General features: G+C 47.5%; 1 pseudogene; it reads right to left on the bottom strand.

Moving 5' to 3' along the window:
* Window positions 1-22,004, bottom strand: part of LOC149347422 (sodium-dependent multivitamin transporter-like) — a 46,689-nt pseudogene that overhangs the window by 23,848 nt on the left and 837 nt on the right.

Genomic DNA, 22,004 nt, shown 5'->3' with positions numbered 1-22,004 from the left:
GGGTTGCTCTACGACTCACAATGCGCGTTCACGTTTGTCTAGCGCCCACAGAACACTTCCGCGCAGGTGGCAGCGCAGCGCACTGAAGCCTAAAAGTCCGGTACTTCCAAATAACGACTCATTAGAATGTTGTCTCGGGAAGTCGTGCCCTCAGAGTTGTCCGTTCCCGGCGCTTATAGCCAGACCACCTGCCCAGGAAAGCCTCATGCAGCTGTCACCTTTGCCGCTCTAATAGGAGAAAATTTAGGGGGGGGGGGGGGGGTCATTTCGTTGACATAAAGTGCGGTGAGGCGAAAGACTTAAGCGCGGTGTTGCTGCTTGTGTCACTGATGCATTGTTAAGATGTTAGGCTGCGCCTCTAAGAGTGAAACGCGACAGCGTCTTTCAACGCTGCCAGGGAGTCCACAGAACGCCATCGCCCATTCGGTTCTACGCCTTGCTCGTCGGTAAATTGGTTTTTGAATAAAGGAAATGTATCTGTCTCTCATATCTCGGTGGACACCTAAACCTCAGCGTAACAGGAATGGAGGAAGATGGGAGTGAACGACGACACTGTATTCACTAGACGCGCCTTTGTTCATTCCAAACCATCGAGCTGGCATGGCGGAGTGGTTAGAATGCTGGTCTCGCACTCCGGAGACCAAGGTTCGATTCCCGAGCTCGACCAATTTCGTACTTGGTTTTATTTATTCATCTGGCCTGACTAGAAAGTTTAATTAGGCTAATTAAGTAATTAAGCAATTAACTAAACTCAGTCCCACTTACTTGGAGCATCACTATACGATCCCTTTAATTGGTTGCATGGTTACTAGCCAAAACACAATTGGCGCGGCGCCGTTTGAAATTCGCACACTTTGACGTCATGACCGTTTCGACAATTGAAAAGCGTGACATTTCTGTCGACAACTCCTGCTTACAACGATGAGGCATTAAAGGCTCCCGCCTTAAAACCGTCGTGACTTACTTGATCAATGCTCCGAATTGCTCCCAGCAGGCCTGGGTCGCATCCGCGGTACCAAATGGTTAGGGCTACTCCCATTGCGAGGGATACGAAATATGCCACGACTAGTAGGACTGAAGTCGTGATTGCAGTCCTGCGCAGTAAGAAAATAATTTTATAATAAATGATGCTTCAAGTTATTGATTTCCCAAAAAATAAAGAAGAGTGAACAAATATGCGTAAGTAGCGAATACGGTGGCACATGTTGAATGTAGTAACTGCCCTTATGTTTTTGTCGAACCTTTTCGTCACAGGTACATGAAAAATATAGATCTCCTTCACTTGTAGCATGTACAGTATCATTCAAATGAAAGGGTGTTTCACCATTCTGCGAAAGAACGTAGAAATAGCCGCCTTCACTTCTGTGATGTGTCGGTGCGTGTCGCCGTAAACAGTCGTAAGAATCTTTAAAATGGCGGGACTAACAGGTGTTAACCCGAAAACTCTATCGAACATAGTGCCGCTGAAAGATTTATTACATGTATGGTAACACAGGACAAAGTTAACATCTGAAAAGGCTGCCTTAAGGAGGTTAGCCAACGTTTTGACGAGAGCGCTTGTCTTCGTCTTACCAAGACGAAGACAGTTGCTCTTGTCGAAACATTTGCTAAGCACTGTGGGGCTCCCCCTTCTTTGGCCACTTTATTCTGTGTTGTCAAGAAACCCCCCTCCCTTCCCTCCCAGTACCAAGGACTTCATCAGGGGTAGGGACAACTATCGTTACCAAAGGACGACAGTGTTACTCCACCTCCGAATGAGCTGAAAATTTCCGTATTGTAAAATAAGTGCGTGATATTTAGAAACCAGATCCCCAAAGCCGTTATCGCGCATGCTGACCACTTATAACTGACGAAAAATTGCACGACGGATCACAGTATAATATTTAGTTAAAACTGAAGGCACAGCGCACGAAAGACAGGACTAAGGTAGGGACAAACACAGCGCTGACTTGCGACTAAAATGCTTTATTGCTCGCACGCAATAAATAGGCGAAAAAGGAGCACAATCAACAAGTACAGCATCAGTGATGATTGTCAAGAAACACAAAAAACAAAAGCACACAATCGCATCCTACACTATCGTACTTAACTGCTAAGATAGTCAATTTCTTTTTGTGTTAGCGTGACGGAAGGCTTGCTGACGCAATTGTCTAGACCCCGGTGAATTAAAAGAGCTTCAACTATTTCCCGCGTACGTTGGTCCTTATGTTTATACACTATTGTAGTACGTTTGAAAAAACGTACTACAATAGTGCAACCTTGTTGCAGAAAACCGAAACTTCGCGGTGATACCTTATGTGCACAAGGTGTCACATAGCCTGAAAAGAAAAAGAATTGCTGGAAAAGCCAGGGTCAGAGTCCTCTTTTCTGCCCCTAACAAGCTGCAGCGCTTGTGTAAGACCGTCAACCGCGAAGGACCTCCACCTGCCGAATGTGAAAAAAATCACGAATCACCATATGTGCAGTGCCGTAAAAATGTTGTGTATAAGATTGAGCTATCCTGTGGGCGGTGTTATATTGGCTGGACAGGGCGCTGCCTAAATGATCGTTTAAGTGAGCATAAACGCTCCCTAAAACCACCCCCCAAAAGCAGTTTGGCTCTACATTGGCTTTCCTGTAAATGCACCCCTTTTTTCAAACGTACTACAATAGTGTATAAACATAAGGACCAACGTACGCGGGAAATAGTTGAAGCTCTTTTAATTCACCGGGGTCTTGACAATTGCGTCAGCAAGCCTTCCGTCACGCTAACACAAAAAGAAATTGACTATCTTAGCAGTTAAGTACGATAGTGTAGGATGCGATTGTGTGCTTTTGTTTGTTGTGTTTCTTGACAATCATCACTGATGCTGTATCTGTTGATTGTGCTCCTTTTTCGCCTATTTATTGCTTGCGAGCAATGAAGCATTTTAGTCGCAAGTCAGCGCTGTGTTTGTCCCTAACTTAGTCCCGTCTTTCGTGCGCTGTGCCTTCAGTTTTAACAATGTACCGACTAGCCCAAACAAATACCTTAGTGTAATATTTAGTTTATTGGGGCTTATCGTCCCAAAGCAACTCGGGCTTTGAGGGACGCCGTAGTGATGGGCTCCAGAAATTTCGACCAACTGGGGTTCTTCAACGTGCACTGGCGTCGCACAGTACACGGGACTCTAGAATTTCGCCTTCACCGAAATTCAACCGCCGCTGCCGGGATCGAACTCGTGTCTTATAATATAATATTTAGGGCACTGTTCAGCTTACAATACTAAGCTTATGAGTGTAGCTTTGTAGATTCAGCTCCTGGGTGGACAACCCAGTTTTAGCGCAAAAGCGCTACGAAAGCGTAGATGTCGCCGTTGTATGAGATTAATGGGCCTGTGAGATCAACCGACAAAAAGGAAAAGCCTCGCAGGCAATGAAAGTGCACTCTTGAGTATTCCTAACGCCATGTCTTGCAAAAGGCTTCACAAGAACCTTCCAGAATCCAAACACACAACGTTCTGAAGCTTGGCTGCAATAACTGGTGATTGACACAAAAATTAAGCACTCTTTTGAAGTGATAGCAGCAGAGGGCGTATTTCGCTGCTTTACGGCATCGGCCTCGACATAACACCGCATCACGCTTTTGGGTTACAATGCATTGATGTCATGGATGACGGCACTGCAACGCGTCCTGGTCAGCGGTAAGAACGCAGGGATGCCACTAGTGAGTGTATAGTATTGAAAAAGTCATGAATGTGTGACCTCCCAGGTGATTTATTCGTGGATTTTAGGAGCTGCTCGGATCGGACGAGTCATCGCTCAGTCTTGAACGAGACCATTCTGACATGAGGCTTCGGAAGCGGCCGAAGCGAACGTTTTGACGGTACATCGCCGCGCAAGCACCATGTTAGGCACGTTCATCCATGAAATTAAAATCGCCATGAAATAGAGCTGGTTCAAACATAACATGAATCTCAACACAGCAGCGGAGACACCCATTGGAAATCAAAGCGAGCCGCGGCCGGCCTCGAAGAGAGCGCGCACATGAACGGGCGAACCAACCGACCGGAAACAGCAGCAGTCGGGAAAGGGAACTTTTCGTCTCTGCATTCCTCCTGCTCTAGCATGCGTGTGATTTGCTCGCTCGACGCTAGGGATAGCGACGATCTCTGCCTCACAGAAAAACCGGTTCTTGTAAACGCTGTGGGGTCGGGCTGGTAAGCCCGACATCTGGCGCGCCCCGACCCGACCCGCAACGTCGGGCTCCATGTATACGAGGCTATTATTTACATACCTTAACTTTAGATTGAGGCATCGGATACGCACTTGCCTGAAAAAACATGTTCGCCGTTTCTTTCGGTTCAGAATGTCCTGCCGATAATCAAGTGCGAAAAGGGAACCCTTAAGCTGCGCCTTAAGACCCACCGCGGTGGCTCAGTGGTTATGATGCTCGGCTCCTGACCCGAAAGACGCGGGTTCGATCCCGGCCGCGGCGGTCGAATTTCGATGGAGGCTAAATTCTAGTGGCCCGTGTACTGTCCGATGTCAACGCGCGTTAAAGAACGCCAAGTGGTCGAAATTTTAGGAGCCCATAAACTACGGCATCCCTGATAGCCCGAGTTGCTTTGGGACGTTAAACCCCCATAAACTAGCCCGTTCCGCCTTAAGGGTATGATGCAAGAGCGTAACGGATTAATTACAATATATGCAGAAGATCATTCTCTTCACACTCATAGATCCCTGGGTATCATCCTGCCCCTTCTGGCGTGGTGGTACAGCGGATAAGCGATGTGCCACTGCGCTGCGATGACAGGTACTGCCACTGGTGGGACTTGTGCGGCCCAGGTTGCGGCCCAGGTTAAATGATTAATTTAACTGCCAGATGCCACTGAGGGCCGTTTGCTCACTATCCGGTGAGCAGGCAGTGATGAAGCCACAAGTCACATGACCAAGGTGGCCCACCTCCCTCCTAGGTTGCTCTCTGGGGGCCAGCTGCCAGAGCCAGACTCGTTATTTTTCCCTCACACCGCCGGCACCGGATTTCCTGGGCAGCGGGACCTTTAACGGTATCGCGTTGAAACTAACTTTAGCCCAAATTGCCCGGTTAGCTTTACTATGCAGTCCCGCGTTTTAGCGTCTCCCCATAAGCTCAGTAACGGGTTCTAGCCACATCACATTAGATCCAAAAAGTCACCGTAACGGCGCTGAACAACGTTTTGATGATTGCAACACGACAGGCTGAGGATAGATTTTAACACTATAGTTTTCAAAGCTCCTTAAGGGTATCGGGTAGCGGCGACGGTGTTCTATGCAGTCACGTTATCTTGACTCTCTAGCGGCGTCAGCGGCATCCAGCGGAATCAGTCGGTCGCTGCTAGCGCTGGGGGGATGAAAGAGGGGCGGAGCTGGTTACGAGGCCGACGACGACGCCGACGACGACGCGAAACCCAGGAACGGACGCCAAAGAGCTGCGCTCTAAAAACAATAGTGTGACTGTAAGATAATACAACGAACCTAAAAAAACTAGTAATAATATAACTGCAAGGTAATGTAACTAATGTAAAATAAAAACTAATAATACTTCAACCGTAAGATAGTATGAAAAATAAAAACTAATGGTACTGCAAATGTAAAATAAAATGTTTAATGGATGGCACCACTGCGCCAGGAGGGGTGTGAGGACTCCCAGGGATCTATGAATGTAAAATGGAGAATGATCTTGTGCATATATGAGTATGAACGCGATCGCTATTGCGTCATACCCTTTAATGTCTTAAATGTCTCCTCCAATTGTGTTGGAGCTGTAGCTTGCCGATGGGTAACATGCAGGCAGAAAACGCATGCGTTACTTTTGTACCTCTGTGCATCCTTCAGGGACCGAGATGCCACGAGTCTTTGGCTGACCATTTGATCGAGGCACAGCCGATAAATTGATATCGCCGACCCACCCCAGAAGCAGGCCCAGGCATTTTAATCGCTGGTCAGGTCAAAGCTGAAGCTGCAAGAGAAAATTTTTCGAATTTTAATACGAGTAGTTTTGGGCACCTGAAGAGTTTCGTTTATGTTTGGCGATAAATGTTTAGTACACATTGCCAGCACCTCAGTAAGTATAAATTTTAAAAATGAATTTCTCTGGGTGTTTCAAAAGTACTATTAGAAAGGTGCCATAATGTTGATATTTGGGAGTGCTGATCAGGTACACATTCCCGCCACAGCGTTTTCCAAAGTACTGTAAGCAATTTCTTCGCCTTCTTCGTCGTCGCCTCTCTGGCTGCGACTTCATTCTCTTTCACCTGAAGATTCCCATCGTCATCGCTTGAGGCTGTTCGCTTGGAAGACGTCTCTGGCGAAAGGGCTAGAATAAACGTCTCCGTGAAGTCTTCCCTTACACGTGGTGGAGGTGCTCCTTGGATTCCCCGTATCCTCTTTCCACGCTTCCCCCTGGAGCTGCGTTCCGGTCGCCGCTTGTGTACTCTGACCATCATGTCTCAAGAGGAGAACGCCGCCGGCCCAGGTCCCTCCCGCTCGCCCTCTGCTGCCCCCGCAACTTGGACCGTGAGCAGCCGCCAACGCGACCCTCAGATGTTTGCTGGCCTCCGCGGCGACGACGTCGACGACTGGCTTGACCACTACGACCGCGTGAGTTCTTTCAACCACTGGGACGACCCCCTTAAGCTGCTCAATGTGTCCTTTTATTTGACTGACGTCGCCCGCACATGGTTCTTGAATCATGAGACGGATATCCCAGACTGGACAAATTTTAAGCAGCAGTTGCGACAGATTTTTGGCTCTCCGGCTGTTCGCTCTGAAGTAGCCAAGAAGAAGCTCGCTGACCGCATCCAGCGCCCTGCCGAGTCGTACACTTCTTACATAGAGGATGTACTTGCTCTCTGCCGGCGTGTCAATGCCACAATGACCGAATCTGACCGTGTTCGCCACGTCCTGAAGGGCATCGGCTCTATGGCGTTCAACGCCCTTGCCGTCCAAAACCCTACCTCCGTCGATGCCATCATAGAGACCTGCCAGCGCCTCGATCAGCTGCAATCCATCCGTTTGCAACCTGACCCGGCTGCCTCCCTTTTGCCCACCGACTCGGACCTGCGTAGCCTGATTCGAGCGCTCATTCGAGAAGAGCTTCTCACCTACAGTTCTTCGTGCCTGTCCGAACCTGCGCCTCCTGCTCCGTCATCTACCGGTGCTGGCCTCCGCAGCATGATTAAAGAAGAGCTGGCGTCGATCACCTGCTCTCTGGCACCCGACACTTCTGCTCCTCGCCCAAAACCCACGTACGCTCAGGTCACTGCCATGCCGCCTGTCTATGGCCCGCCTCCGATGCCGGAGCCACCGCGTCACCATGTCACAGCTTTGGCCCCTCCAACCTCAACGCCCCCGTTCTACACGCCCTGGCGCCCCAACCGCCCGATTTGTTATTACTGCGGCTTCCGGGGCCATACTTCCCGCTTCTGCCGTCGGCGCCTTCAGGACGACCGTCGCGGGTATGACACCTTCGAATATGCCTATGCACCTCGTGGTCCCTCTCATCAGCGCCGTTCCTTCACGGACTCTTCCGGACGTTCTTCGTCACCTTCCTCCAGTTCTGTTCCGCCTCGTGATTATCGACCCACCAGAGCTCGCTCCCCTTCGCCGTACCGCCGCTCTTCATCTCCACTCCGACCCGCTTCTGCCGCCCCTGACCTTCGCTCGGAAAACTAGCTGGTGCAGTTTTTGGAGGGAAAGCTGCATGCTCTGGACACGGACAAATACCTCCGGAGCGCCCGTCCAATATGGTTTCAGTGTGGGTTGAAGGTTTAAGACTAGAGGCTTTGATAGACACGGGCGCTGCCGTTTCTGTTATTCATAGTGACTTATGTTCTCGCTTGCGGAAAGTAAAAACGCCGTACGATGGGCCTCCCCTGCGTGGAGCTAACGACGTCATCATTCGCCCATCCGCTAAGTGCACTGTCCGGGTTTGTATTGACGGTGTCCGTCACCATGTACAATTTGCCGTGCTGTCTCCTTGTGCTTACCTTATAATTTTTGGCTGGGATTTCTTGTCTTCCGTCAGTGCTTTTATTTCTTGCCGTGACCGCATCGTCCAAATGACCGAGAGCGACCCATCATCGGAAGTCCCCGAGCCCTGTCATCGCCTCATTGCCGCTGCAGATTCGGTTTTACCCGCTGGGAGTCAAAATCTTGTCACGCTTACTTCTGATACCATCGTTCATGGGGATGTGCTCATCGCGCCTTCTGATCGGCACCTCATCAGGGGACTTGCCTTGCTGCCTAGCCTGGTTCGGTTTGAAAATGGATCTGCCATCGTCGCTGCCGTGAACACTTCCTGTGAACCTCTCGTGTTACCCAAAGGCACTTCTTTTTCCTGCACGTTGGACATGCACCAGGTTTCCCTCGTCGTGCTTACAGCGCCCTCCTCCCAGGCGCGCCCTTCAGCGGACGTTTCTCTCTCCATCCTTTCTGCCACCATCAATCCAGACCTCCCGGCGTCGCAACGGCAAGAGTTACTGGACTTGCTTCGCAAGCACCAAGACTCGTTTGATGTGAGTTCCGCTACCCTGGGCAAGACTTCTGTTGCCGAGCACCACATCGTTACCGAAGGTACCTCGGTTGTTCGCCGCCGCCCGTATCGCGTTTCTTTGTCTGAACGCAAAGTCATCGAAGACAATGTCAGTGATATGCTCCGCCGAGACATTATTCGCCCTTCTGCCAGTCCCTGGTCTTCCCCGGTGGTTTTGGTGAAGAAGAAGGATGGGTCAGTGCGATTTTGTGTTGATTACCGTGCACTTAACAAAATTACTCGTAAAGACGTTTACCCCATGCCCCGGATAGATGACTCTCTCGACTCTCTCCAGGGAGCTGAATACTTTTCCACCCTAGATCTCCGTTCTGGTTACTGGCAGATTCCCATGCATGAAGCAGACAAAGAAAAAACCGCGTTCGCTACTCCCGATGGCCTTTACGAGTTTAATGTTATGCCGTTTGGACTGTGTAATGCTCCTGCTACTTTTGAACGCATGATTGATACAGTTCTTCGCGGCCTGAAATGGAAAACCTGCTTATGCTATCTGGACGACATTGTTATTTTCTCTTCAACTTTTCGTGACCACTTACGCCGCCTCGATGAAGTGCTCGCTTGCCTCGCTTCTGCTGGCCTTCAACTCAATACGAAAAAGTGCCACTTCGCCAGGAAAGAAATCACCATTCTGGGCCACCTCGTCAGCCGGGACGGCATTCGACCCGACCCTGATAAGCTTGCCGCTGTCCTAAACTTTGCCCGTCCCCAGCAGACTAAAGAACTGCGTAGTTTCCTCGGACTGTCCTCTTATTTTCGGCGTTTTATACGAAATTTCGCTACCATTGCCGCGCCATTGCATCAGCTCCTCACTGCTCACAGTGCTTTCGTTTGGACTGAGGAATGCGAAAGTGCTTTTCAAGCCTTGAAGCAAGCACTCACCTCCGACCCTGTCCTTGGCCACTTCGACGATACTGCTCCCACCATTCTACACACTGACGCTAGCGGCCACGGCCTTGGTGCTGTTCTCCTGCAACGTGATAGTGCTTTTCGTGAAAGAGTTATTGCGTTCGCCAGCCGCACTCTGACACCTGCGGAACGTAACTACACTATCACTGAGCAAGAATGTCTTGCCGTCGTTTGGGCAGTTCATAAATTCCGCCCCTATCTTTACGGCCGCCACTTCACGGTCGTCACAGACCATCATGCGCTATGCTGGTTGTCCAGCCTCAAAAATTTGACTGGCCGCCTTGGGCGCTGGGTTCTTCGTCTCCAAGAGTACAGTTTTGACGTCACCTACAAGGCCGGTCGAACGCACCGAGACGCCGATGCCCTTTCTCGTTGCCCGCTCCCGAAGTCTTCGTGTCGCTCTTCTGCCCCACCTTCCAACTGTCACAGCGACTCCTCATCGTCGCCGGCTCTTCTGCACGTCGCCGCCCTCCCCTGCTTCGCATCTGACGACTTAACCGCCCTTGTGTCGGATCAACGCAACGATGCTTATTGCCGCTCCATAATCGACCGTCTGTCGGGAACTTCCTACCCTTCTACCGCTCGGCTTCGTCGGCAGCTTCGGCAGTTCAAACTCGACAACGATGTGCTCTGCCGCTACGTTTACTGCCCTGATGGCACCCGCTGGGTTCCAGTGGTACCACGTACCCTTCGCTCCCGTGTTTTGGAGACCCTCCACGATGACGCGACGGCCGGTCATTTAGGTTTTCACAAAACTTACGACCGCGTCAAGAGCCGTTTCTTTTGGCCTGGCCTTTCGTCAAGTGTCGCTAAATACGTCGCATCTTGCCCGCTGTGCCAGCGCCGAAAACAGCCAACTTCACCTCCTGCTGGACATCTGCAGCCTCTACCATGCCCCGCCACGCCGTTCGCCGTCGTCGGCATCGATTTGTACGGCCCGCTTCCTCTATCTACACGAGGTAATCGCTGGATAGTCACTGCCGTCGACCATCTGACACGCTACGCCGAAACCGCAGCCTTGCCTGATGGATCGGCGCCCGAAGTTGCTACATTCTTTCTACAATCCATCGTACTGCGCCACGGCGCCCCTCGGGTGCTTCTCAGTGACCGCGGCCGGACGTTCCTTTCGACCCTTCTTGCCGAAGTTCTGCAATCTTCTTCTACAGTTCACAAGATGACGTCCAGCTACCACCCCCAAACCAATGGTCGTACTGAGCGGTTCCATCGCACCCTGTCCGACATGATTGCTATGTACGTCGAACCTGACCACCGGAATTGGGACGCAGTCCTTCCCTTTGTCACTTTTGCCTACAGTTCCGCCTTACAACGAACCACTGGTTACTCCCCGTTTTTCCTCGTTTACGGCCGTTCTCCCACTACCATTCTCGACGCCTCTTTCTTCTCGACGCCTGCGAACTCTTCACCGTCTGTCCCTGACCAGTTCCTCGCCCGCTTGGCCCGGTGCCGCCACCTTGCTCGCCTGAACACGGAAGCCTGCCAGGAAGATCGCAAGAGTAACTACGATACCACGCACCGCGTTGTCTCGTTCAACCCTGGCGACGAGGTCCTGCTTTCTACCCCTCTGCGGACGCCTGGTCTTTGCGACAAGTTCCAGCCTCGTTTCATTGGTCCCTACTTCGTGCTCGACCAACCTTCTCCAGTCAACTACCGCGTCACTCCTGTTGATCCTCCTCCGGACCGCCGTTATCGCGGGACTGAAATTGTACACGTTTCCCGTCTCAAGCCTTTCCTTCGGCGCTCTGCACCCGAATAATCGCGGCCAGGCTGGCCGCTTCGGCCCGCGGGGGAAGTTAGTGTAAGCAATTTCTTCGCCTTCTTCGTCGTCGCCTCTCTTGCTGCGACTTCATTCTCTTTCACCTGAAGATTCCCATCGTCATCGCTTGAGGCTGTTCGCTTGGAAGACGTCTCTGGCGAAAGGGCTAGAATAAACGTCTCCGTGAAGTCTTCCCTTACAGTACTTATTATTTACCTCCTCCTTAAAAAATCGGACTTAATATGCACACTCAGTGGTGACCGCAGGAGATTGCTTGGTTGACGTTTCTCCAAAAAGCCCCCGGACCAACAACTCTACTTTGTTAATATTCCAAAGGGCTTCGTGGCAGAGTTTTCAGGGCTAACAGGATAAATACGTCTAGAACTCCAGATATTCCGGGTTATCCTTTGTTAGTTCGAGATTCACACAACTGTAAGTTCCCTTTCTGATATGGCAACGGAACTGGACAAAAAAGTCTTTCTTGGTTGATTTTTGCCAATAAAGCTTGGCGTTTGCTTCATTAAGCATTATTGATGCCGCCAGATAAGAGCGGACTGGCTTTCATAGATATATTTTCGGGAAAATAATAACTGAAATAATCGTTGTACAATTATAACATGTAAATCAATATATTGTTGCAGCTGGTATACTATCTTTCATTAAAATTTTTCTCATGACCCGTATTTTGAGGTTAAGCATAATGGAAGCATAATGGAGGTTAAGCATAATGGAAAATTTTGAAATTTGTAAAGCAACGTAAAAAGCTGATACGGGAAAACAACGAGACTAAAAGCCCTGGAGACACCTGCATTTAGCCGTGTTCTCACAGATACATTTCAACTGCGCTGGTTCTTTGAAAGAGGTATCGGTGAGCACAATATGCACGACCGCCTATTTGGAATTGCATTATCAATGAGAGAGAACTGCACCTAAAGACACAGCCTCAAAAACTTGTCTTTTGCAAAATAAACCTCCTTCTTCACAAGTTTTTATTTGTAATTGCGTCCGCTTACCATCGAAGCCGAATAATGCCTACAAAGGACGTTTTTGAACTTGATAGCTTGTCATGCAGGTCTACATTATTCAGAGAAAACCCTCTATGAAGCAGCATTCACCTATGACGCGCCTCTTACATACAACCATTTTGTAAGGGAACTCAAGACTAGGCACGAAGAACGCGGTGCCAATCACCGCCATTTCATCTGCATTTCACTCCAAGCACGAAGAGAAATTTTCGGCCCTTGAAGATTGACGCTCTTAGAAGAAATATGTTCTCGAATATTTCCAGAACCGATTCTCTCAATAATCTCCTGTGATTTTTTTTAGGAACAACTTTCTGCAGTTGCGACCAGGTACTGCGGTTTACATGCTCTAATGTAAAAATTGCCGAAGAGAAATGTAAAATCTAAGACTTTAACGGTAATACAGCCATATATGATTGCTTCTGTCATTGCAGGAGGCAAAATAGTATTCAGTCAAGAAGCCATTTAAATATGACGAGTTTTTTTCGAAATAAGCCAAGTCCACCTAAGGCTAGTGATCCCTTTGTTATCATCGCCTGGTGGGTTCAGATCTTTCGACAATCTCTTCATATCCCATGAAGTCGATCATAACGTTTAAAGTAATCCTTCCAAGGGAAAGGTGTTGGATAGGCGTATCATTATAGCATAATTTCACTGAGTTTTTTCTACATCTTGCTCATGAGAAAACAAAACTTCTGAAACGCTGGTGGGGAGGACATAACAATCAAGGAGCGTTTTCTTTGAACGTAGCTTTAGAGAAAAGTAAAAAAAACAACCCCCCCCCCCTTACCGCTTATTAGAACGAGAAATAGATATTTCCGTACAATAATTACACTTCATATAATAATAATAATAATAATTATAGTGCCGCGAATGTTTGTAGTGTTGGTTTGTGCATTCTTCAAATCTGCAGCCGGCACGCCGCTTTATTGCTTTGTTTGTGATTCAAGACGCACCTAGATTTATCTCGATTGATCGCATCCATGCAGAGCCCACTCTACGTTTGTTCCAAAGTGTTCTAGTAACTTTCCAAGCTTTATCTCGAAAGTTCGCTATCAGCTTTAAAAAGAGCACGCCCGAGAGCGGAGGGAATTCTGTTCGACAACCGCGGAGCAGGCTTGTTGCTACGCCGCAGCTGAGTGATTCAGTTCTTTGCGGGCGCAAGTCAGCCCGAATAAAGAGTTTCGTTGAGAAGCGATTATCGCGATTTTCCTGTTCGCCGGACTGCAGTCACAACTACGTCACAATACTGTTATTAAGGTTAATAAGTGCACTTATTTCCTGATTGTGTATGAGAGGAAACACCAGCAGGAAAGATTGCTATTCGGGCAGCGCCATGACGTAAGAATTTTCTCTGCTAAATTCATGGTAATCATATCAACGCAAAACACTGGATTGCTACATGCAGAAAGAATGGTGCGGTAGAGAAGAATAAGCGGAAACGACAGCGGCCATGCTCGCGGCTTAATAATATGGTTGAGCGGAAAAACTTACTCGGCAATGTATTCTTTTATGTTGAGGTCGCCCAGTGGCTGTACATTAGAGTTTGTTGAAAGTGAGTCGATTATGATCTTCGCAACAAATGTGGTTGGAGCAATCACCATGACGAGGAACTGTACGCAGTCTGTCCACACTACACCTCGGAGTCCTCCCTGTGCAAAATGAATATAAAATGTGCATGCTAGCAAACCTTACAGATAATGTGTTGGTTATCGCTAATAAACATCCAAGAATGATCATGACTGCTTGTAGAAATTGAGAGATCAGAGCACAAACAATAATGATACAAGAGAAAAATGCCTAGCTAATATTGTCGAGTGCACTAAAGATACCGTGCAAGGAACAGAAGGCGCATAAACGAAACAACTCGGAGTAACGTACGAACAAAACACAATTACTTTGATTTCGATATATTGCCACGTGCTCAAGCAGCTAGAAATTTATAGGGGGAAAACGGAAGCATTCTTACGCAGGTAAGAATTGTTTACATTCGGTGTATAAAGAACACATAACAACAGTAGTAGCGCATTTGCGCAACCTTAGTGCTAGAAAGAGATATGAAATATGGCCTACTAAAGATCACATTGAAGAGGTGTGTAACCTATGTCAAGTAAACGCTTTCTCTTGCGACACTTAGATATCTACTGTGGCTGAAATCAGTTAATCAAAGGATCTCTTTCTTTTGAACTTGAACGGGAGATCACTAGGTAGCGAGATTCTAATATATACTCGGTCACGCCGTAAAGGCTCATCTCTTCTGTCATTTACACTACAGGAGTACCAGATCTCTTCGAAGGAAGTTGGTTTCAAAAATGGGTCTGTGTACTTAAAGGGAGGCCTTAGATTTTTTTTGAAACCATGACACATTTAACTTATCCTGCATTAAAGAGTGTTGAATATTTTATGCAGATACAAGAATAAGTCAATTCCATTCAGTAGCTTTGATTTACTGCTCGCTGTTATGGAAATGACAGCAATGACAACTGTACTTCTGGTGTGTGGCGGCGTTTTTTACTCGTCAGCGAACAAAGGAGTTATAGCACTGAGTGAGAAAGAGAGAGGCATCTTTACTGTACGGAAGCCTGTAGAGGTTGGCTGGAATAACAGTCTCTAGCTTGCTACTCAACTCTAGGGAAGATTAGAGGGGAGGAAGAGAGAGAAATTTAAGATGGGGATGATGCAGTGAGCTGTACTTGTGTTGCCGACCTCCGCTAGTGACGATGAAAAAAAAATGACAACAATTGGCTGTTATTTTGGAGTACCAAGCACGGGTTGAACAGCACGAATACGAGACACGTCACCACAAAGAGCTACATACCAGTGCTGTGTAGAGTGTGCCCGATAACCCTATGGCAATGTTGCTCCACAGCAAGGGAGCTTTGAAGACTGCAATGCAAGCAAATTCTTGAAAGACCTACAAGACCAAGGTGGGAACATTTTTGAAGCCAGCTTGAATGAACCTATTTCTTTTTTCGTGGGATATTCAAACTACGCAAGTTTCGTGTTTGTGTTTGGCGCATGATAGCCCTAGTTGCTTATGCGCCATAAAACCCCATATAACTAACAAACTAACTAGCAAGTGTTATAAATCTTTCCATGAGCGTTGTCTTTTTTCTAAGCTGTGGTTTGTTTACTGCCGCTAGGAAGGGCCGTACCTCTTTGTCCCCCACATAGTGAAAGTTATCTGACCTATGTCTCTTCGACTCTGCAGCATTTTTTGAAAAATATCGCGATATCTCTTGGATGATCCTGGATCGTTCAAAGTTTGCCGCGAAGATGCACGTTCACTTTCTAGGATAGTTTGTGTCAGTGCTGGTTTCACTTAAAGATGAGTATAATTCTCCGACGAATAAGTCAGCGAGTACAACATGCGCTTTTGGAACTCGTATTTTCTGCAATAAGAAGGCATCACTGTATTTCGCGCTATCTATAGAGTGCATAGTTCTCAGTGAGTAGTGGTTCATGTTTAGTCGCATGGCAAGATTCATATAAACTGTAAGAAAGCACCGAATGGACTAGAACTTTTTGGCGTCTAGTATTCGGCGAACAGCAAGAGCGTTCTCGTGGTCGACTAGTCGTCTCGGATTCGTTAATGGAAAGTGCCAACACCATAGTCAACGTGACACACACAACTTAAACTAGAACAAATGAAGGGTTCAGTACAACACCAGAAGAATTCTGTACCAAGGTAAGGAAAACACCAACATTTTTTATACAAAATTACCCAAAGTGCTCAAAAATAGGCATCGTTTAAAGCTCATTTACGTTTTTTATTGCGCTATATACGAAAATTTTGCGTGTGTTATGAAACTAGCGTGCGAAATTCTACGTGCAGTGTAAACTAGAACATCAATCCTGTCCAATTACAGCTTGCTATCAGACGTTGACGAGATTTTTTATCTGGTTTTTATCTCTATTATCTGTCTTTGATCTGTGTTATCTGCCATTAATGGAAGCCCCCCACAGTCACCGTGTGAGTAAAGATCGTTGCAGTTGTTCTTTTGGCTTGGCTTGGCATGGCTTGGTTTGGAACGCAAGCGCATCGGTGCCATGTCAAGATACGCCACACCAGGAGACTTTGCAGAGTAAGAGAGAGAAGGAAAACAAGAGAAAGAGAAGGAGAAAAGAAGGAAGAAGCCAGTTGCAGCTTTGGGAGCTTACTGTGATCTGTAAATGAAACCCGTTGCAGTTTTTGTCGCATCAAGCTAATCAATTAGAAGCCGATATGAACCAATCAAAGCGGCCAAGCAAAAAAAAAACGAAGGTTGTTACAGTTTAATTGATGGTCTGCCCATTATGTTTATTTATATTTCATTTAATAAAACTGGCTACCGAAATGCCGTTACAGGGCAAATGCAGATGAATACACATCGAAAAGTGCACACAGTTAAAAGTAGGAGCTTAATACAAACATAGTACAGTGAAAGGAAGAGATCATAACGGTAACGGAGTAACGCCTGCTCTGCAGATGAAGAGCTGAAATACAAGAGGTTTAGGAGCCAATATTCATAACAGTATGCTTGTTTTCAGATTGTAACGAGGCTGTAAGTAGGAAATCTCATAAGAATTTCATGAGAGGGTTTATTTCGTTCGTCATTTCAAACGTAATGAAGTTCTAGACTTAAGCTTCATTATGGCGCTGCTGTAGGCAGGAGATTATAATGCGTGCTTTACTGTACCTGTCACAAGAGTGAGTGATGCAGCGAAGATGGAGATTGCTGCCACACTTTTCTGCAGACAAAAAAAAAAGAACAGAGTTATATAGCCGCATAAAAATGCATTTTTTGACTCTAAGCGGCAACACGTACGCATACACAGGTCACCGCCTTGAGGAAAACTTGCTACGTGATTCACGCATTTGTTAACACCGCTTTCAGATTGTCAATCGATCAAAATTTCTGTATGGGCTAGTCGCTGTTACCTTCCTTCAGATTGTCACTGGGCGCAGAAGTCGCAAGGACATGCTTGCAGAACATGCATTTTGGTTCTAGGGCAACTGGCGGCCTGGCTGCCTATAACAGTGACTGCACCTGGTGCTTTCATTCTGTGCTGGCATGGGTTCTCGGCTGCTTTCGCTTAGCCGGCAAGTTTATCTTTCGCAACGAGAAGCGGCTATCGCTGATCCGCGGATATCGTGAAGATTGAAGAAGCGGGCGGATTTAGAAGCTCGTATCACTCTTGTGATTAACTTCGAATGCTACCCAAGGAGCACAGGTAATTGCCCCAATATTGGAAACGTGTTGCAAAGGCCGGTAGCACAAAGAACCAGAGTGCCATGACTCAGATGGGGTCTGCTCTTTATAATAAAACTGTTACAACAGGTTCCTTGTGGGGAGTGGGGTGACTGGAGTTGAATTGGAAGTATCATCCAATATGGGCTGGCTTCCTGTACACCGTGAACCGCAAGTCTTTCCCGTGGCTTCAAAGTATAGCGCAGAAAAATGGAAGGATGCCGTGCAGTTCAGACTCGATGGTAAAGTGTAAGGCCGGCTATTCAGAATTTAGATTATATTGAATAATTTATCTTGGAGGACAAAAAACTAGGCGAGTGGGGGGCGTTAGTACCCCGAGGTCGGAGAAAATTGTCCGGCGCCGGTGTTGGTGATGGTTTGAAGCCACGCAACCGCAGCAGCCAGCATTTGCAAACTAGTAACCTAGATAGGGCAGCTAGTTCACGTTACCTTGTGGCGTCATCACAAACTGCCCGCGGGATTGTGAGAAAAGTGACCACCGGGGCAGGTGGCAGTTAATGATTGATCGTGAGAAGACAAGCCCCACCGACGACAATACCTGCATCGCAGTTCAATAATACACTGCTTAACCACTGTTCTCTGCGTCAGGAGTAGTGTGAGGAATCCCAACTATCTATGAATGTAAAGTCGAGAATTACTAATTTTTATCAGGCAAAAGCAATCGTCTACTCCACGTTGGAACATTTTTAGACGCTGACTCGAGGGATGGAGCGTCCGTCTCTCGACGTCTTCCATAGTTCAGTTAAGCATTGTGATTAAAACGGACGCCTCCATAGCACTTTCTGGAATTTGCTTGAAAAATTTCCTTGAAAAGTAAAATAGGCACTGCGGAGACAAAAATCAAGGAGGTGGCATACCTCGTGGATTCTCAGTTGTGTTCGCTCGCGCAGCGTTGGGTCCTTCTGTAGTTTTATTTATTCGAGATGTTTGCCATTAGGCATAATGAGAAAGGGAGAGGTAGTTTGACGAAGGAGTGTAAAGAAGCCTCACTTAAAAAGTGGCAAAAATTCTCGACAAAGCGATTATCATGAGTCCACTTCCGATAGTCACCTGCAACGTCCCAGCGCAGGCCTACCATTCCTGAGGAAGCGCCGTCTCACGGAGGCTGTAGTCGGGCAAGTCCACAGCAAGTGTTTTTCGTCACTGCCCGCGAGCAACAGACAGTGCCAGGGGAAATAGCACAGTGGTGAATAACGACACCACGCCAAAAGATGCTTTAAAGTTTGTGGGTGTTTAATGTCCCAAAGCGTCTCAGGCTGTGAGGGAGGCAGTAGTGAAGTTATCCGGATAATTTAGAGCACCTCGTGTTGCTAACGTGCACTGACACCACACATACAAGCCTCTAGCAATGCGTCTCCATCGAAATGAGATCGCCGAGGCAGGTAGCAAACCAGCGTCTTTCGGGTCAGCAGCCGAGCAACATAACAACTGAGCCACCGCGATGCCTCAATGGTTATGGGTTAAAAGTGGTTGCAATGGGCTCCGCGGTTAAAAGAGACCAAGATCTCGTTACCCACAATGGTCAGGTACGACATAAGTTGGGCAAAAGGTCTCAGTGTTGATCGTGCGTAGATGTTCTGCACGCGAGTGGAGCTAGTTACTTGTGAATGAAGTCCGAAAGACGCCGCAGGTGAGACACGGTGAAGTCAACAATTAGCCGTAGAGGGTTGTCAGGTTTGTGAATTTAAACAAGGCCGTATATGCTTGGAACCGAACTATTTCTGAAAACGAGGTAGAGCTAGAACGTTTTGGAATCAGGGTTTCGATTGAATATCTCTGCAAGTGGTTTGTTGAGGTTTATTTCAGACCACGAAGTCGGAACCCTGGCCAGGTTCTGTTATGCCCCACTGGTTACCAGTGCCAAAGCATCGTCCTCGTTGTCGTGGAGGTTCATTACCAGAGAAGAGCTGATTTTATGAGCTAGGAGAATAGAGATGATGGCGTCGTCTTGGAGTCTACTGTCAGCTTGTCCTTCTTGTGGGGACAGGTCATTCGGAAATTTTGAGAGTATCTTAGCGGTGACACCAATCGCTTTCAAACGGATTTATGTAATGTGTGGCTCCAGGCACGGAATGCCGTCCTCAACAGCAGCGGCGATATTTGGAAGGGAGAACAGAGGACAACTGAACCCGTGCTTTTTTGCGAGGGCAGATGATTCATGCGCGTTTGGTTAACGAAATGAGAGGTTTGTTACGAAGCCGGTGATTGGTAGGTTTCCTTTTGTTGCCGCTTTAGTAATTCGAGAATTTTGCCAGGAGCGATGCTTGTTGGCCGCAGTAGCTGCGGCGTTTCTGGCAAAGGATTGTACACCCAGCAAGGCTCCAGGCAGCTTATGTGATAAAAGTAATCACGACAAGAACAGGTCGAGCTCTTTATGCGTAGAACCGAGTTACACTCCTCTATGTGCTCCCTTAGCAAACGTTGCTGAGCCTTGGATACCAGCTGCAGGCCTTGTAGTGAGGTGACAGGTCGCTTGAGGCGAAGATTCAAGAGTAAAAAGCCCTTTCCCTAGCAGGTATTGTAGAAGTTGAGATGATTGCAAATACAGCAATACCTTTGAAGATGCTGAGGTACCTTTTTAAAAACTGCATGGGCTGGATGCTGAAGTCTTGGCGTACTCAAAAGAAAACATTGAACATAGGTCTGTCTAGTTGCGAATTCAGATTACACAGAACACTTCTTTCCTCCTACACTCACGGTTTACGTTCAGTGATCCGGCGTTTGATTATACAAGGGCTCAAAAACCCAAACTCAACTCACCCTCAGTCACAGCTGTCGGAGGCAGCAAGTATGTTCTTTAAAGTCGGGTTGTCTGATCTTTGGTTGGCCTTCTTTTCTAATTTAAAATAAATATGCTTTCCAACCAGATAGACCTCTGTAAAATGTTCTATATTGAGTCCATGTGCCTGTACAGTACATTGTAATGTGAAACACTTTTTAGAAAAGTCTCTTTCTTTAGCTAGAAATTATTCGGCAGTGGAATGAGAGAAGCTGAGAGAAGTGCTAGGTTGCATCCAAAATGAAATTGTAGCCATAAAACTACGAGAAAGTTTCGTTTACTCACCGTGAGGAATATGTAGATGACGCAGGCAGTCAACGATATACCACGGTTGAAGCGCATACGAAGGTACTGCACAAACAATGACGGAGTAATAAAATACTTAACGCACATCTGAACACGGAGAGTTTTTATTCCTGAAAGCGATGTTTTTAGTTTCCTAAAAAATCAGCCAAACTTTTCGGTTTAGCTTGCCATGGGCGAGATCAGCTCCGCGGTCACGTGACCCGGTAACGTCACCTCTTGACCAATCTTCAACACCTCTCCAACCGGTTCTCAAGGGCGAGACAAGCGCCGGGGTAGCATGAACTGGTGGCGTCATCAGCCTCGTGACAAATGAGCAACCAATCAGCAATCAGCTAAAGCAGAATGCAAAATCGCATGCTTTGAAATGCCACGGTGGCCAGGTGGCTGCCTTCCAAGGTGGGTCGGTTGTGAAAACATGACACGGTGGCTTCTGATGTCAGTGCCCCCTAGACCATTTAGTGACTTTTTGACTAACGAAAACGAAATAGCATGATGTTAATGTTAGTGCAATCCTATCAGATTAATGGTCTCACCGACGAACGAGGTCAACATCATGGCCGATGCATTGCTAGCCGCCGGCGAAGTTATTGGAAACGCAACTGTTCAACCGGCTTTACATATCATCTGTTGTGTGGTGCCTGACGTCAGCTTTATGACGAATTCCTGTGGGGCCACTGGGAGGTCAAACTGCTTTTGCGCGAGAGAGTCTGTATCAAGCTTGCCTAAGGACCACACTGGACTTTGAGAGGGAGTGCCCATTGCAAAAGAAAGCAAAACTTTAACCAATAATCATGATGTGGTGCTGATACTTTTAGTTAAGGCTCCCCATTTCTGCACAATAGCCGGCGTCATCGTTGTCGGCTTTGAGAATAAAAAATCCCCGGAGAGGCAACCTAATTCACGTCACCTTGTCGCTTGATCACAGCCTGGCCCCGCCGTTTGTGAGCGAACTGACCACCGTTTGCAGGTGACCGTCCAATTAATGATTGGCGGCGAGAGGTGTCCCAGGAAGAGCAACCTTGGTCGCACAAGCTCCAAGGGTGGAAGAATCTGCCATTGCGGGGCAGTGGCGCTTCGCCTAACCTCTGCACAACTGCGCCAGGAGTGGCATGAGGACTCCCAGAGAATGAATGTAAAGTAGGGAGTTACCAATTTCTTATATATGGGCATTAACCCATTAAAGCTATTGCGTCATATCCTTAAGGCACAGCTCAAGTGTCCCCTCCAATTTTTGTGGGAAAGATTCCGGACCCGTGATGCAAGGTTTTATTTAAACTCCTCCTATTCAGAGCACATTGTCGGGAATCTTTAATATGTTTGTTTTTTCGCATTACTTCTTTTATTGTGCTGGAAATAAGAGCGTCATTCCATCCAAACCGCTGTGGCGTTTCAAGCCTTAGCTTCTGACATCCCC

The sequence above is a fragment of the Amblyomma mixtum genome, chromosome 4 (assembly GCF_055824585.1).
Source record: "Amblyomma mixtum isolate Tamu chromosome 4, ASM5582458v1, whole genome shotgun sequence".
NCBI classification, from domain to species: domain Eukaryota; kingdom Metazoa; phylum Arthropoda; class Arachnida; order Ixodida; family Ixodidae; genus Amblyomma; species Amblyomma mixtum.
This window is presented reverse-complemented; position numbering and strand designations above follow the sequence as displayed.